At 35.3% G+C, this 17,360-nt stretch overlaps 1 long non-coding RNA gene across 3 annotated transcripts in view; it reads right to left on the bottom strand.

Annotated features, from left to right (window-relative positions):
- LOC134736991 (uncharacterized) overlaps positions 1–17,360 on the bottom strand; it is a 267,957-nt gene that overhangs the window by 201,084 nt on the left and 49,513 nt on the right. Inside the window, exon 4 of one of the 3 annotated variants that reach the window (XR_010121503.1) lies at positions 1,310–1,322. The exons of the other annotated variants lie outside the window; for them this stretch is intronic. This is a non-coding gene — a long non-coding RNA (uncharacterized lncRNA). Of the gene's footprint in view, positions 1–1,309; positions 1,323–17,360 lie in introns of those variants that run through there. 3 annotated transcript variants of the gene reach the window in all.

Below are 17,360 nucleotides of genomic sequence, written 5' to 3'. Positions count from 1 at the left end.
TGGAAAGGCCTCACAATCATGGTGGAAGGCAAAGGAGGAGAAAGACACATCTTATATGGCAGTAGGCAAGAGAGAACTTGTACAGGGAAACTCCCCTCTGTAAAACCATCGGATCTTGTGAGACTTATTCACTACCACGAGAGCAGCACAGGAAAGACCTGCCCCCATGATTCAATTACCTCCCACCAGGTCCCTCCCACAACACGTGGGAATTACGGGAGCTACAATTCAAGATGAGATTTGGGTGGGGATACAGCCAAACCATATCATCACTTTAGCCATTGCCTCCAATGTCAGCATAATTGTCTATTCTTTGCTTTAAATTTAGAACAGAAATTACATCTCTCTGCAACTATTAAGACAGTTCATCTTACTAAAGAATTGCAGTATTACTTCAATTATGAAATCCAGTTTGCTAAATCTATCTTATACATTACAGTGTTGAAATTCTGGGACAGGTTGATGGTTAGTGAAACAATGTGGTAGAACACTTAAAATTAGAACTTGCCAGAAAGCCTGGAATATAAGGTCATTTTTATCAAGAAGAAGAGTTGAAGGAATGAAGGAGAAAGCAGATGAAGTATGAGGCTTCCTTCTGATGCAGGAAGAAGTTTATATAGAAGGGTGAGTAAAATAATACTTAACCAGAGGAAATAAAGAGTAGAAACAAAGTACAATCAAATGTTAGGTTTATAGTACAGATGATGAAAGTTACAGAAGAAAGGAGAAATACTCATTAATTTCAAATATTTGATGTTAACTTCTACTTAAGTTCCTAGTGATGTTATGTTTTCTCTTTTCATAGCCATTCATCTGAACATTCTGGCCAACTCAGTAACTGGGCACTTCGTTAAATACTAATAACCTGATCCTTTATCTCCCTTTTTCCAAATGACAACCTGTGAGAATAGACTTTTCATTCTACTCATTTGTAACAGAACCATCTACAAAATGACTTCAGCAGACCCAAAAGTTAAATCTTTTAAGTGAAATGTATTTGCGAAAGAAATATGGTAACTGAAATATGTAGCCACTCGTCATAATAATTCGGTATTTCATTAAATAATTTTTTATTTTATTATATTTATTACAATTATTTGTTTTACTAAATAATTCTCACTTAAAATTGCAGTCATTGAAAAGCAACAATACACTAAAAACTACACTACGGACTGTGAAAGACACTGAGGAGAAGAAGGCAAATCTTACCTTCAGAGAATTTGTAATTTGGTAATTTAGCACATAAAATATCTCTTCTAGTCTCGACAAGATGGCATAAATTCATTTCTCTTTACTCCTTTCTTCTAAGCACAACTATAAAGCTGGAAAATAACATAAGAGATAACCAAAGAAGAACTCTGTACGGCTGTAAAAAGAAGGTGAACTTATCTGAGGATCTTAGGACTGAAGTAATACAGCAGTGGGGCATCATACATCCATTCCTCTACCTAACAACAGAAGGCAATCCAGACCCATATTTGCCAATTCCCAATGTAGGTGTGCTCATTCCTCTCCATGATCAAACCATGGTCCCTCTGACAACATCAGGCAGGACCAACACCATCGAGTTGATCAGGAGCCCCTTTTGTTGTTTTCTGATTGAGAAAAAGTGGTCAAGGGAAGAATTTGTCCCCACTCCTCCACCACCCCTTTCCATTTCACACAAGAGTGCATTTTAAAATGACCCAACTATATCTGTTTACAATAAAGCACTTTCAATCCAACAACACAGGCAAGCTGAAACTAAAAGGATGCTAAATAGTATTCCATAAAACACTATGTTTTTGTAAAATAAAAAAGCAGCCATGGCTACATAAATATGTGATAAAATAGACTTTAGAGCAAAGAAAATTAGTAGCGACAAATAGGGGGATGACATAATGACAAAATCACAATTAAGCTGAGTATATCAGCACCCCCTTCTCAGCATCTGAAAAGACTACCAGAAATAAAAGCAGCAAGAATTTAAAGGATGTGAACACAATCAACTAAGAATTCCTAATGCACTTATATAGAACACTGCACCACAAACAACAAACAAAATACACACTTTTTTCAAGTGTCCATGAAACATTCCTCAAGATAGAATACACACTGGATCATGAAGCAAGCCTCAGCAAATTTAAAAGAACTGAAATCACACAGAATGTGTTCTCTGACTATAATGGAGTCAAACAAAAAATCAATTTTTAAAGACAAGACTACAGGAAAATCTCTTAACATATGGAAATGAAAAAGAAAACTTCTAAATAATCTATGAGTCAAGGAGCAATTCTCAGAAAATCTTTAAAACTACATTAGGAATGAAAATGACAAGTACAACATTCCAAAATTAGCCTGGTCAACATAGGGAGATCGTATCTCTACACGAAAATTAAAAAATTAGCCAGGCATGGTGGTGTAGGCCTGTAGTTCCAGCTACTGGGGAAGCTGAGGTGGGAAGATCACTTGAACCTGGGAGGTTGAGGCTGCAGTGAGCCATAATCATGCCACTGCACTCCAGCATGGGCAACAGAGAGAGACCCTGACTCAAATAAATAAATAAATAAATACATAAATAACATACCAAAATGTATGTGCTACAACTGAAGCAGTGCTAAAAGGGATACATATATCACCAAATACTTACAATAGAAATGAAGAAAGGCCTCAAATCAATAACCTAAGTTCTTACCTCAAAATCACTAGAAAAAGAAGAGCAAAATAAGCCCCAAATAAAAACAAGATAACAAAATCAGAACAAAAATGACCAAAACTGAAAATAGAAAAATAATAGAAAAAAAAATCAATGAAACAAAAAGCTGGTTCTTCAAAAAAAAATCTATAAATTGATCATCTCTAATAAGATTTTAAAAATAAATAGAGAAGATACAAATAAAAAAATTGAAATTAAATTGAGGTTGTGACTACAGACCCAGCAAACATTGAAAGGATAAGGAAATACAACAAACACCTGTATGCTAAGATATTCAACAAAGTAAGAAAACTTGACCAATTCCCTGAAAGCCACAAACAACCAAAACTCAATAAGATGAAATATGTAATATAGAGATCCTTATAACCATTAAAGAAATTGAATCTGTAATTTAAAAGCTCTCCCCCAAAATTTTCTAGGTCCAGATACTTTCACTGAAGAATTCTATCAAACATTTAGAGAAAAATGAACATCAATTTTACACAATCTATTATTAAAAATAGAATAAGAGAGAACACACACTAAACTCATTTTATTAAGCAAGTATACCAAATTAGACAAAAATAGGAAAAGAAAGAAAAAAAAACTACAGATCAATAATTCTTACCATCTTAGAAGGAAAAATCTTTAATCAATGTTAACAAACCAATTCCAAGCAATGCATAAATAGACTTATACACTATGACCAAGTGAGATTTATTTCAGGTTCTCAAACCTGACTCAACATTGAAAACCAGTGTAATCTATTACATCAACAGATTAAAAAACAGAAATTATATGGCCCTATCAATTAATGCAGAAAAGCATTTGATAAAATCCAGTAACTATGCTAAAAAAGGTAGCTACAGTAAACAAGAAAATGTGGTATTGGTAGAGAGATATAGATATATACCAATGGAACAAAATAGAAAACCAGGAAATAGACCCACATAAATATGTTCAACCATTTATTCACAAAAGTGCAAAAGCAATTTAGTGGAGGAAGAGCCTTTTCAACCAATGGTACTGGGGCGATTAAACAATCACAAACAAAAGTAAAATGAATCTCCACCTAAACCTTACATTCATACAATAATTAACTCCAAATGAATAATGGAATTAAATATAAATAGTAATGGCATGAAACTTAAAAAAAAATTCAAGCAGTCAGATGTGGAGGTGCTCAATTAGGACAACTAGCCAAACTGAAAGTAACAATCCAACCTCTATTTACTTATAGTGACAGTGCAAGCAAGAGGCACTAGCTCCCTAACGTTCCATTTTTTTCCCTCTATTATTTCACTATGTGAGGGTCAGGTAGACACAGTACTTACAAAGGGAATTGTCTCACTGCTGAAAAACCCTAAACAAAAGATACTTGCCTCTCTATGGCTTCGTGGGCTGAGGAGATGGAAAGGGGACAGAGCCCTCAGAAATAACGCCGCATATCTATAACTATCCGATCTTTGACAAACCTGACAAAAACAAGCAATGGGGAAAGGATTCCCTATTTAATAAATGGTGCTGGGAAAACTGGCTACCCATATGTAGAAAGCTGAAACTGGATCCCTTCCTTACGCCTTATACAAAAATTAATTCAAGATGGATTAAAGACTTACATGTTAGATCTAAAACCATAAAAACCCTAGAAGAAAACCTAGGAAATACCATTCAGGACATAGGCATGGGCAAGGACTTCATGTCTAAAACATCAAAAGCAATGGCAACAAAAGCCAAAATTGACAAATGGGATCTAATTAGACTAAAGAGCTTCTGCACAGCCAAAGAAACTACCACCAGAGTGAACAGGCAACCTAAAAAATGGGAGAAAATTTTTGCAAGGTACTCATCTGACAAAGGGCTAATATCCAGAATCTACAATGAACTCGAACAAATTTACAAGAAAAAAACAAAGAACCCCATCAAAAAGTGGGTGAAGGACATGAACAGACACTTCTCAAAAGACATTTATGCAGCCAAAAAACACATGAAAAAATGCTCAGCATCACTGGACATCAGAGAAATGCAAATCAAAACCACAATGAGATACTATCTCACACCAGTTAGAATGGCAATAATTAAAAAGTCAGGAAACAACAGGTGCTGGAGAGGATATGGAGAAATAGGAACACTTTTACACTGTTGGTGGGATTGTAAACTAGTTCAACCATTGTGGAAGTCAGTGTGGTGATTCCTCAGGGATCTAGAACTAGAAATACCACTTGACCCGGCCATCCCATTACTGGGTATATACCCAAAGGACTATAAATCATGCTGTTATAAAGACACATGCACATGTATGTTTATTGTGGCACTATTCACAATAGCAAAGACTCAGAACCAACCCAAATGTCCAACAACGATAGACTGGATTAAGAAAATGTGGCACATCTACACCATGGAATACTACGCAGCCATAAAAAATGATGAGTTCATGTCCTTTGTAGGGACATGGATGAAACTGGAAATCATCATTCTCAGTCAACTATCGCAAGGACAAAAAACCAAACACTGCATGTTCTCACTCGTAGGTGGGAATTGAACAATGAGAACACATGGACACAGGACGGGGAACATCACACTCCGGGGACTGTTGTGGGGTGGGGGGAGGGGGGAGGGATAGCATTAGGAGATATACCTAATGCTAAATGACGAGTTAATGGGTGCAGCACACCAACATGGCACATGGATACATATGTAACCAACCTGCACATTGTGCACATGTACCCTAAAACTTAAAGTATAATAAAATAAAATAAAAAAAGATACTGAAGCTAAGTGGAGAGAAGTATTTCAGCCAAGGCTCCCAATAAGGAGGTCTCAGCAGAGATGCCTGGGAAGTGCCTCAGCATAGATCCTCAAAGAGGAGACCGCCCACTGGAAGTGCCCGGACTAGAAATGCAGATATGCATATAAACATGGTTGGCCCAGAAGGCCCTTGATTGCAACTTGCTCCAGAAAATTGCAATGCATTGGCTATATACAAAATCTGTAACTTCTCCCCATGAAGCCTGCCAGGCTAAGCTTTGAAATTGCCTATAGTTGAATCTGAACAATCACACCCATATCTGGATTCCTCAAAACATAGGAGACAATCTTTGGGATCTAGAGATAGACAAAGATTTCTTAAATGATACCAAGAGCAAAAGCCATACAAGAAAAAATAGATAAATCATATGCCATTCAAATTAAAAATGTTTGTTCTGCAAAAGACACCATTAAGAGAATGAAAAGACAAGCTGGAGATCAGAAGAAAATGTTTGCAAATCATCACTCTGACAAAGAACTTGTTTCTAAAATACAGAAAGAATACTCAAAACTCAACAATAAGAAAAAAAACTAATAAAGAATGAGAAAAAGCTATGAACAGACACTTTACATGAAGATACAGATGGCAAATAAGCACTTACAAAGATTTTTAATATCACTAGGTATCAAGGAAATGTAAATTTAAAACTACAATGAGATATCACTACACATCTATCAGAATAGCTAAAATAAAAAATAATGAAAATGCCAAATGCTTATGAGCATTTCGTGGATCATTCATACATTGGTGGTGGGAATCTAAAATGGTAAAGCCACACTGAAAAACAATTGGCAATTTCTCATAAAACTAAACATGCAATTATCATATTATCCAGCAATTATACTCATGGGCATTTATCTCAGAGAAACGAAAACCTATTTTTACACAAAAACTTGCCTACAAATATTCATAGTGTTGTTATCCATATTAGCCAAAAACTGGAAACAGCCCAGATGTCTTTCAACAGGCAAATGTTAAACAAACTGAGGATATACATGCTATGAATAACACACAGCAATAAAAATAACAGATTATCGACATACTCAACAACTTAGATAAATCTCCAGGGAATTATGCTGAATGAAAAGGGCCATTCCCCTAAAGTTGTACACTGTATGATTACATTGAAATAGCATTTTTGAAATGACAAAATTTTTGAAATGGAGAGCACATTAGTAGTAGGAGAGAAGGATGCTTGTAGTGTTAGAACTGATTAGTACCTTCACAGTGGTGGAAGACACATGAAAACTACACATTTGATTAAAATTGCACAGAACTAAACACACATACACAAATATAAATGAGTGCAAGTGAAACTGGGGACATTTGAATAAGAAAGGTAGATTGCATCTGTGTCCATATCCTAGTTGTGATATTATACTACAGTTCTGCAAAATATTATCACTAGGGAAACAGGTAAAGTGTATAAAAGATCTCTCTGCATTATTTCTTACACCTGCATGTGAATCTATACTGCTCTCCATAAAAATCCCCAAAATATCATCAGTCTTTGCTACAAGGTACACATTTGTTCTTAAGCCAAATGTTTATCATAACCACTCTCAGGGCACTTCAGAAGCATAGACTCCTAGACATTAAAAGGCCTTTATAGATTATCTATAGATCATATTAACTTTTACCAAAATCGAGTTTCCTTTTCTTTAAGTTAAGCTTGGCCATAAGACTGGCTTTGATGAATAGAATATGTAAGGAAGTAGCATGTGTCACTTCTAGGCAGAAGCTTTAAGAGTCAATGCATGCTTTGGCATCTTCTCAATTACCTTTGCTATGGCAACCATCAATGTTTCAGGAAGTGGCTGCTCTGTCAGCCTGAGTCCCAGAGTAAGGATGATAATGACTTGGGAACAGAGACCCCAGTTGACCCATGATGGTTATATAGCATAAGCAAGATATAAATGTTGATCGTTTCAAGCCCTGAAATTTGGAAGCTCTTCATTACTGCAGCATAATTTAACCTATCCTGTCTAATATAGTGCAACAAACTCTCATTTCATAGCCACTAAAATCAAGAGCAGGAAACTCTCATATTACAGCCACTAAAGCCAAGGATTATAGCTCAGGCTACCTAGGAAGTTAATGATGGAGACATTACTATGACCTGCATAGCAAAAATCCCAGACTGCTGCCATTTTCCCATACACACTTTATCAGTGTGCTTCAGGCTATTTTGCTCATTAAGAATAAAAATAAAATACAAATAAAAGTTCTATACCAAATTTAATTATCAAATTAGTTTGCAGATTACTAAGCCAAAAGTTGAAAGAACAGGTTTTTTAAAGTAGGCTGAATGAAATATTGGCATTTCTAATTTTATAATATAGTTCTGAATCAGCAGCCCATCATTCAAAGAAAAAAAAAGGCACATGATTCACATGAGTCACACTGGAGAAATCCTTGATATTTTGAAAATTCAAATGTCAACAAGCCACATAATATGAGAAATGAGAGTCACTGGCTCCATCCTTTTGAGTATTTCTACAAAATGAATCAAAATAAAATACCAACCCTAGAGGTTTATTAATCTACAAGATGTTTGAGCACTTCTGTAAAGAGATACCTTAATAATGGTCATTAATATTTGTGAAGTTAAAAGGGAGCTTGCAAAAATAAGCAGCATTTTTTTTTCTGAGAAAGGGATTGTTTTACCCAGCATGCTTTTTCACGAACATGCTAAGAACCTGAAAGATTTCCCATGGTATATGTTAAAATTTCAAATCTAATTTAAACAAACAAACAAAGAAAAACAACACTTACAAGCTATGCCTATTACATAGATTATTTAAGAAAACAGCCCTCCATCCTCATTTGCTGCATGTCACACAGGAGAAAGAATTCATGCACTTCTCTGACTACATGACAGAACCTTTTAAAACCTGCCAGTCACTCAGTCATCAGGCATTCAGGTTTTATTGCAAATATTCTGTTGGAAACAGTGAGCAGTTCATGAAACAAAAAAGACGTAGCTAAGATTTTCTTAGGGAAAAACTTCACCTTGTCCTTGATTAACTATCCTATTTATCACTTCTCAAAACTACGAGTTTTTCCTCTTCAGTTTTAATTCTGATGGTAAGTGTAATATGCTCACTGCAGATAATCTAGAAGGCTTAGACAGAAGAAAATGAAAGCAAAAAAGAGACAGAGAGAGAGAGAGAGAGAGACAGAGACAGAGAGACAGAGTTTTGCCAGAGTCCCACCACTCCAAGTGAATACCAGCATAATTTTGGCAAATTTCCTTTGTCCTTTTTTCTGTGCCATTTTAAAATACAGCTGAGATGATAACTCATTTATAATTCTGAATCCTTCTTGTGATCCAGTCACCATGATTTCAAAAGTGTTCTCTCATATTATTAAAAACTCATTGTTAAAACCATTTTAATAGGCACCCAAAATTCAATTGTTATGATAGACTGTCACTTATTTATTTATGCAATATTCCAACATAGAATATCTTGGTAACACTGAATATCTTGGTAATGTCTTCTTTTTTTAATCATCATAATATATCTGAGTTTATTCAACTTTATTCCATATTTTTCATTATTGTTCCAATTTATCCTGGGTTCTAAAATGTATTTAATATGGTCCTTTCACTTCCATGCTGACCTGCTCCTTTCCTATAGCTGACTCTTCTCTAGATTGTCCTAAGAACCCTGAACAAGCTTCTCGCCACAGGTACATTTCAACTTCAGAATTCATCAAATACTTTCTGGTGCTCTCACTGGAACAGAGAAAGAGAGAGAGAGAGCACATGAACAGTTCACATTCACAAAATAAATAAATATACAGATGATTACCTAAACAAAACAATACCTCTTTATTTCTGAATATTTTCTAAACTTTTCAGTGATTTGAAGCTCATATTCATGTGTATTTTTAAAGGTAAATGATGTGTGATAAAAATAAAAAAGCACTGGATTGAAATCAGATTCTTAATGCAATTCTACCTTTCTCATCTAAGTCACTATATTACATGAAGCCCATTTCCTCATTTGTAAAATAAGAAATTTAGATAGAGATCTCTGAGTTTTCTTCTAACTCTAACCTTCTCTGAGTGCATTCTGGAACAGTTTCTGCCTGTGCTCAGTTGTGTGACCTTAGGTATTAACCAGGCTTCAGAGGGGAAAACCAGAGCCACTCCTGTATTCCAGATAGGAAGGGTTTTAGTATGGGAATTCGAGCTTTTCCAAGGTTGGAAGAGTTGAGATGCAAACGTCAGGAAAGCCACTACCAACTATGCCAGCCTGAAGCACCAATGTGGATGGTTCTCAAGTGATGAAGCAGACACTGCTGCCAATCTGTTGAACCTCTAGAAAGCTCCTCACTCAAACTCTTCATTCTTCACCCAGGCAATGGATGGTGATTGCAAGCATTCACTTAAAGCCATCATGAATCTCAAGAACCTCATGGACACTGCTACCAATCAGCTAGGTCTGCAGAATCAATGTGACAATTCTCAAGATCACCTAGAAGCTGCTCGAGCCTCCAGCTGGCTCACACACCTGCTTGCAGCTGGTCCTGGAGCTTCTCTTTCTTTTCCACCTCCACAGATGCTCACTAAGGATCATATGGCAAGGGGAATTCTGGGAAATGTAGTTCACACCTTTGAAAGTCTCCTAACTTCCTCTGGAAAATATTTATTAAGCAGATAGCTTAGTTTCCACTAAGGGCATAGTACTAAGTGCAGTACTGAAATAGGAATTTAACAGGACTAGTTTCCAAGACAATGGGTCACATAATCCTGCTGCTAAAATAGGAGACCCCATTGATAAAGAGAGGATAAGTAAACAAACTAGCCTATGTCAGCTAAAACCAACATGGCAACTAAAGCAATCTTCGCTCTGCTAATTATAACATATGCTAATTAAAGTACTAGCACAAGCACCATGATAGTTTATAAATGCCACATGGCAATGTCCAGAAGTTACACTGTATGGTCAAGACTGGGGAGAAATCCCTGGTCCTGGGAGCTCCCTGCCCCATTCCCAGAAAACTTGTGAATACTTCACCCTTTGTTTAGAATATAATCAAGAAATGGCTGTAAAATAGCCAGCTAGAAGCCCCCAACCTAGTACTATTCTGCCTATGGGGTACCCATGCTCTGCCTATGGAGCAGCCATCCTTTTATTCCTTTGCTTTGTAATAAACTTGCTTTTACTTTACTCTGTCAGCTCACCCTTGAATTCTTCCCTGCATGAAGTCAAGAACCCATGTGGCCTCCAGGGGTGAACCTCAATTTTGGGGTTCACCTGCAATAGTACTATGAGAGGTACTAAGAAACATAACAGGTATGATCACTGCCCTCAAGAAACTCAAAACCAATTTGGTTTTGGGCTAGACACCCAGGATGTAGGGATCCCATATTTCTTTTAGTGTTACCCAGAACTCGTGCTTTTGAGTTACTGAATGTTACTTATAGGAAAAGGAGTAACAGGTGAAAATCAAGATAAACTCTCAGAGATTCCCTGCTGTGCCTGTCTCCTGCTTGAAGAAGCAGAGAGGAAAATGCTATGTGGAATCCCACAGTACAGAGACCATGAAACCTACAAAAGGGGACTCTTCAATTTGAGTTTTGAGAACAGAGACTCGTGCTTCTTTGTCATTCTTGTTCATTTTCCTTGCAATGTTGAAAATAATGTAAGATGTGTGAAAGTTTCCCAAAATCACTTCTGTGATTTATTTCTCAGGGACTTAACAAGTGATACTTTAGATACTCAGTGACTTCATGGCAGAGGGTCCTGGAAAAGCATGAAACTATATAAGGGCTGAATTATGCTCCCCTCGCACCCTGTAAATTCATATGTTGAAGCCCTATCCTCCAGTACCTCAGAATGTAACTATAATTAGAGATAGGGCCTTTAACGAGGTGATTAAGTTAAAATGAACTTACGTGAGTGGGTCCTAATTCAATCTGACTAGTGTTCTCACAAGAGAAGGAAAATTGAACACACAGAGGTGTTCCATAGGTACACACCCAGAAAAAAAGATCAGGTGAGGACAGCAAGAGGCATCCACCTGCAAGCTAAGAGCAAAAGCCTCAGAAGAAACCAAACCTACCCACACCTTGACCTTGAACTTCTATCCTCCAGAACCCCGAGAAAATAAATATCTATTGTTTAAGCCACCCAGTCTATGGTATTTTGTTATGGCAACAACCACAGGCATTTGCATGGGATTTGGAGCAGCAGCTGTGTTCATGGGTCTTGCAGCCTGAAAGAAGACTCCTTACAAGTAGGTTTTGGCCAATGATTAGGATAAATTAGTAGACTTCTATACTAGTTTGGCACCATATGTGGTCAAGTGCAGAGAAGAGAATATAAACTGGATGAAGACAAAGCCCTCAAGCTATTTTATTTACTGCTGTATCCCCAGTGTAAGTGTACAATTTGATTAGTTTTGAAAAACATAGTCATATAAAACCATCATAATCATGAACATTTCTATCACCCCAAAAAGTTCCCTCATGCCTCTCTGCAGTTAATCTCCTTCCTAGGTCCCAGTCCTTGGCAACCACTGATCTTCTATCACTATAATATGCCTTTTCTACAGTTTCCTATAAACGTGATCATACAGAGTACAGTCTTTGTGTCTTGGCTTCTTTTCAGTTAGCATTTGATATTTATTCATGCTGCTTTGTGAATCAGTACTGCATTTCCTTTTTATTTTTGAGTAACATTTTTCCTTATGGATATATCACAATTTTTTAATCCATTCACCAATTGATGGACATTTGAGCTATTTCTAATTCTGGGCCATTATAAATAATGTTTCTATTAACGTTTGGGTACAAGTCTGTGTGTCTTGTCTTTCTTTACTTTTCTCTAAGAAAAAAAAAGTTGCCATCGATGATAGACTGGATAAAGAAAATGCAGTACATATATATATATATATATATATATATATATATATATATATACACGATGGAATACTATGCAGTCATAAAAATGAATGAGATCATGTCCTTTGCAGGGACATGTATGGAGCTGGAAGCCATTATTCTCAGCAAACTGATGCAGGAACAGAGAACCAAATACCGCACGTTCTCACTTATAAGTGGGAGCTGAACAATGAGAACACATGGACACAGAGAGGGGAACAATGGACACTGGGGCCTGTCGAGGGGCAGGATTGGGGGAGGGAGAGTATTAGGAAAAATAGCTAATGCATGCTGGGCTTAATACTTAGGTGACAGGTTAATAGATGCACCAAACCACGATAGCACACGTTTACCTATGTAACAAACCTGCACATCCTGCACATGTACCCTGGAACTTAAAATAAAAATTAAAATTAATTTTAAAAAGAGAAGTAGTATTTTGAATGCTCTGCAGCACTACATGGCAGAGGACCCTAGAAAAGCATGAAAGTGTATGGATCGGCTGAATTATGCCCTCTCCCTGCAAATGCATATGCTGAAGTCTATTTCCTAGTACCTTAGAATGTGACTGTGTTTGGAGATAGGTCTTTAAAGAGGTGATCATGTAAAAATAAGTCTATATGGATGAGTGAATGCCTAGGAGAAGAATTGCTAGGAAGTAAGTTAGAGTATGTTTAAATTGATAAGAAACAGTTAAACTGTTTTCTCAAGTTGCTGTACTATTTTACATTCCCTACAGCTATGTTCAAGGGTTCCAGTTACCCCTCATCCTCACCAATCCTCGTTACTGCAGTCTCTTTCATCGTAGTTGTCTATTGGTTGTGCAATGCCATCTTACTGCTGATGACTAATGATGTTGAGCCTGTTTTTCATATGGTTATTTGCCATTTGTGTATCTTTTGTGAAATATCTATCAAAATCTTGGCCCATTTTTAATTGAGTTGTTTTATTATTGAGTTGTATAAGTTCTTTCTATATTCTGATATAATTTCTTTATCGGATATAAATTTTGAAAATATTGCCTTCTGCCTATAGCTTTTTTTCCTATAGTTAACACTGTCTTTTGAAAAATACATTTTTAATTTTTATGAAGACCATATTGTTATTTTGTCTTTCATGGTTTACGTTTTTTGTGCCTTCTCTAAAAAATTGTTATCTAGCCCAAGATCACAAATATTTTTCCGATAGTTTTTTTCTAAAATTTATAGTATTAACTTTAATATTTATATTATCCATTTAGCACATTTTCATATAAGTTATGAGATATATTCTATACATTTAAGTATGTATCATTATTTATTACTTTTTATCTAGGTTTGATAATGACATAATTTTGATTTTTTTAAACTGTTTCTCTTTTAGAAATCCATGCGAAAAGTCTTAAAAATGAAATGATTACTGGAGGTGTGAGAGAGTAGGCACAAGTACAGTAGTTGTGGTAAAACAATGTTGACCACTAGTTGATACTTGCTGCAACTGAGAGATGGCTGTATGGGAGTGTGCTGTATTAGCCTCTCACTTTTACATATTTGAAATTTTCTACAATAAAGTTTAAGAAAACATTTGTAACCTGAAGAAACTAAGAGCTGAAGAAATATAGTTGAGGATATTCATGGGTTTTAATTTATTCCTGGTGAGTCAGGCTTCATTTGAGTTACCTTATTAGAAAGAAAAAAAAATAACCAAAACACACCAAGCACATCATGATTATGGTTTATGATCTTAAAATAAAATCCCAGATGTATTATTTACTAGCCTTATAACTCTATACAATTGCACTCTATGCAATTTGGTTAAAATGAGATTTGTGGTTATGCATTGTAAAGTCTTCACACTGGTGAAGATTAAAATTAGAAATAACAGCAAAATGTCTGACACATAGAGGTTAATCTTATTTCTTCAATTTCATCCCTTATTCAAAGACAAGCCAGCTACTGAGCATGTGTTTCACATTTTAAAATGGATTTGAATAGGATTTAATAACATACTACTCTGATGGCCTATATTAGATGAGTATAATATGAGTCAAAACAGCATGCTTTTCAAGAAATCAAAACTCTTAACTTGGGTTTTGTTTATTTGTCTTAGAAAAACTCTGGTGCAGTCAGTGCTTACATTCTGAGCTCTTACTGCACAATTTCAGCAGCAGCATCTAACAGAAGTATTGAAAAAAAATGATGCCTGCTTTATTTTTCTCCTGCAATAATAAGAGTTTTATTTAAAATGAGAGAGGTAACCATTCCAAGAATTAATTTGATAATAAAAAGAAATATACATAATTTTCATTTCTTATAAGTAAATAGAAAATGCATAGTTACCTATTGGACAACGTTTTACTATTTCTCATTTGTCTGCCATATCAACAGAAGAAAAAAAACACTAGTTCTGGAATCTGACAGATCTGAGTTCAATCTTGAGTTTTTTCTTCCTGGCAACCTTTGAAAGTCACTAAATCTCTTCTTTGCCACAATTTTCCCATCTGTCAACTGGAGTTTAACAACAAATGTTTACTGGATGCCTACCATGTGCCAGGAACTCTTCTAGATGAATAAAACAGAAGTTCCCTGCCAATGTACAGTTTACATTCTAGTGGTTAAATAACTTTCCTGGTCATACACTTACTAGGTGACAGAACCATGATTCAAAGACAGGTAGTCTTGGTATATAGAGTATATATTCCAAACCACTAAGTTATACCATGATTTGTGAAATTAATGAGATGATCTATCACAAATACCTACATAGGATCTCGGTAAACACAGCAATTATAATTGCTTGTTTATTTTCTTTATAAAATCATCTTTACTGAGGCATAATTTATGTAAAATAAAATGCATCAATTTGTTAATTTTATGAGCTCAAAGTTGTTCCTAATATTATCTTGTTGTTCTTTTCATATTTTAGTATCTGGTAATTGATAATTGGTATCTTCTTTTCTTTTCTGAGCAGTCTAGCCAGATCGCCATAGATTTTGTTATTTTCCAAAAGACTAGCTTTTGGTACCATTGATTTTTTCTCTATTGTTTTTTTCATTCTGTATTTTATTGTTTTCTATTCTTGTTTTTACAATTTTCTTCCCTTTACTTTGGGTCTAATTCACTATTTTTCTAGCTTCTTAAGGTGGAAGTTTAGATTATCAATTAAACCTCCTTTCTTTTCTAATATAAGCAACTAAAGCTAAAAATTTCCCTCTAACACAACTTTAGCTGCATTTCGCAAATTTCACTATGCTGTGATTTTATTTTTCATCCCATTCATATAATTTCCTAATTTCCCTTCTAATTTGTTTTCTGGGCCCCCCCACCACCTTCTCTTGTCGTTTGGAATTTATTGATTACATTTTGGTTTTCATTTTATGTCCCCTATTGCATTTACTGGCTATACCTCTTTGTATTGTTTTAGAGATTGTGCTAGAGTTTATAATATACATCTTGAAATTAACACAGTCTACCTTAAATAATATTATTTTATTTTATTTATAAGAATTTTACAATAGTATACTTCCATATCAGCCTGCTATCCTTGCTTTCATACATTTTACTTTCATTTATATCATAAAACTGATAATAAATTTTATAATTTGTCTTTAACAGTTATCTTTTAACAAAACAAATTAGAAAAAAATTTGATCTCTACTCTCTTATTTACCACTTCTAGCAGTCTTCATTCATTTTATATACATACAAATTTTCATCTCATAATGTTTTCCCTCAATATTAAATTTTATAGTGTCTGGTGACAAATCTTATGTTTATCTATTTAAAAAATCTTCATTTTGCCCTAATTTTTCAAATGATAAATATTACAGATATTGCATTTTTCTGCAGTGAGTTTTTCAATAGTTTATAATTCTCTTGTCATTTTCATGTCTTTCATTATATCTTTAAACATTATTAATAATAGCTGTTTAAAAGTTTTTTACTGTTTTACCATATTTTACTAGATGTTAGCCATTACTAATTTTATATTTTGGAACACTGGATTTTGTTTCAGCCTTTAAACGGTGTTGGACATGGTTCTGACAAGCAGTTAATTTATTTGCCAATAATTTTGATCTTTTCAAAGCTTCTTTTTCAGTTTGTTCTGGAAGGTCTTGAGTAGCCTTTACAATAGAACTAGTTTGGCCATACTTCTAAAGTATGACCTTTCTGAAGGGTCTACAGCAATGTCCTCGATGTTAAATGAGGACTCTCTGCTCTGACCGGTCAAGATTTGAACATCTTTCAGCCCTGTGTAAGTAATGAGAACTTTCTCAGCATATTACCCAATTATCTTTCCCTGCCTCTTTGGTTTCCACTGTATCAATCTGTGGATTTGTATTTAGCATCAGACTCAAGGGAACCCATATGCCGATTTCTAGAGTTCTTTCTCTGACTAGCTCTTTCCTCTCCTGTAGTCCGTCCTGCAAATCCTAGCTGCCTCATCTCTTCACACTGTGATCTCTGTGTTCTCAAATCAGTGTTCATCCTGGCAGAAAATGATGTTTCTCTGGCAGAAAACCAAAGTGATTTTAGGACTCACCCTATTTGTTTCCCTTCTAAGAGATGAGAGTTCTGGAATGTCTATTACCCAAAGTTCAAAAATATAATGTTCCATATATTTTATCCATCTAGTTGTTTAAAGTTGGAGGGCTAGGCCAGTCTCAATTATTCTGCCAAATCCAGAAGTCAAAATCCATCTCATTTTCTTTCTATATTGCAAAAACTAGAGCCCCCAACCATCAAATGCCTTAAGAGAAACATCTTAGCAAAGGTGCACAAGAATCATGTCTCTGGCACATACATTTCAGGAACTGATGCTGTAGAATCATGAGACAATCTTTCAGAGAAAGTTTAGGAGAAGAACAGCTATTTTGGAATTCTTTGCTGCCTGCTGGGAATCACAGTGATTCATTTTTTTTTTCTGCTCCTAACTATTTTTGGCATAGGTCACTGAATCCAGGCCTTTTTTGTCAGTATTTTTTCTTCAGCTAGTAAAGCAAG

Source organism: Symphalangus syndactylus, chromosome 6, assembly GCF_028878055.3.
Source record: "Symphalangus syndactylus isolate Jambi chromosome 6, NHGRI_mSymSyn1-v2.1_pri, whole genome shotgun sequence".
NCBI lineage: Eukaryota > Metazoa > Chordata > Mammalia > Primates > Hylobatidae > Symphalangus > Symphalangus syndactylus.
This window is presented reverse-complemented; position numbering and strand designations above follow the sequence as displayed.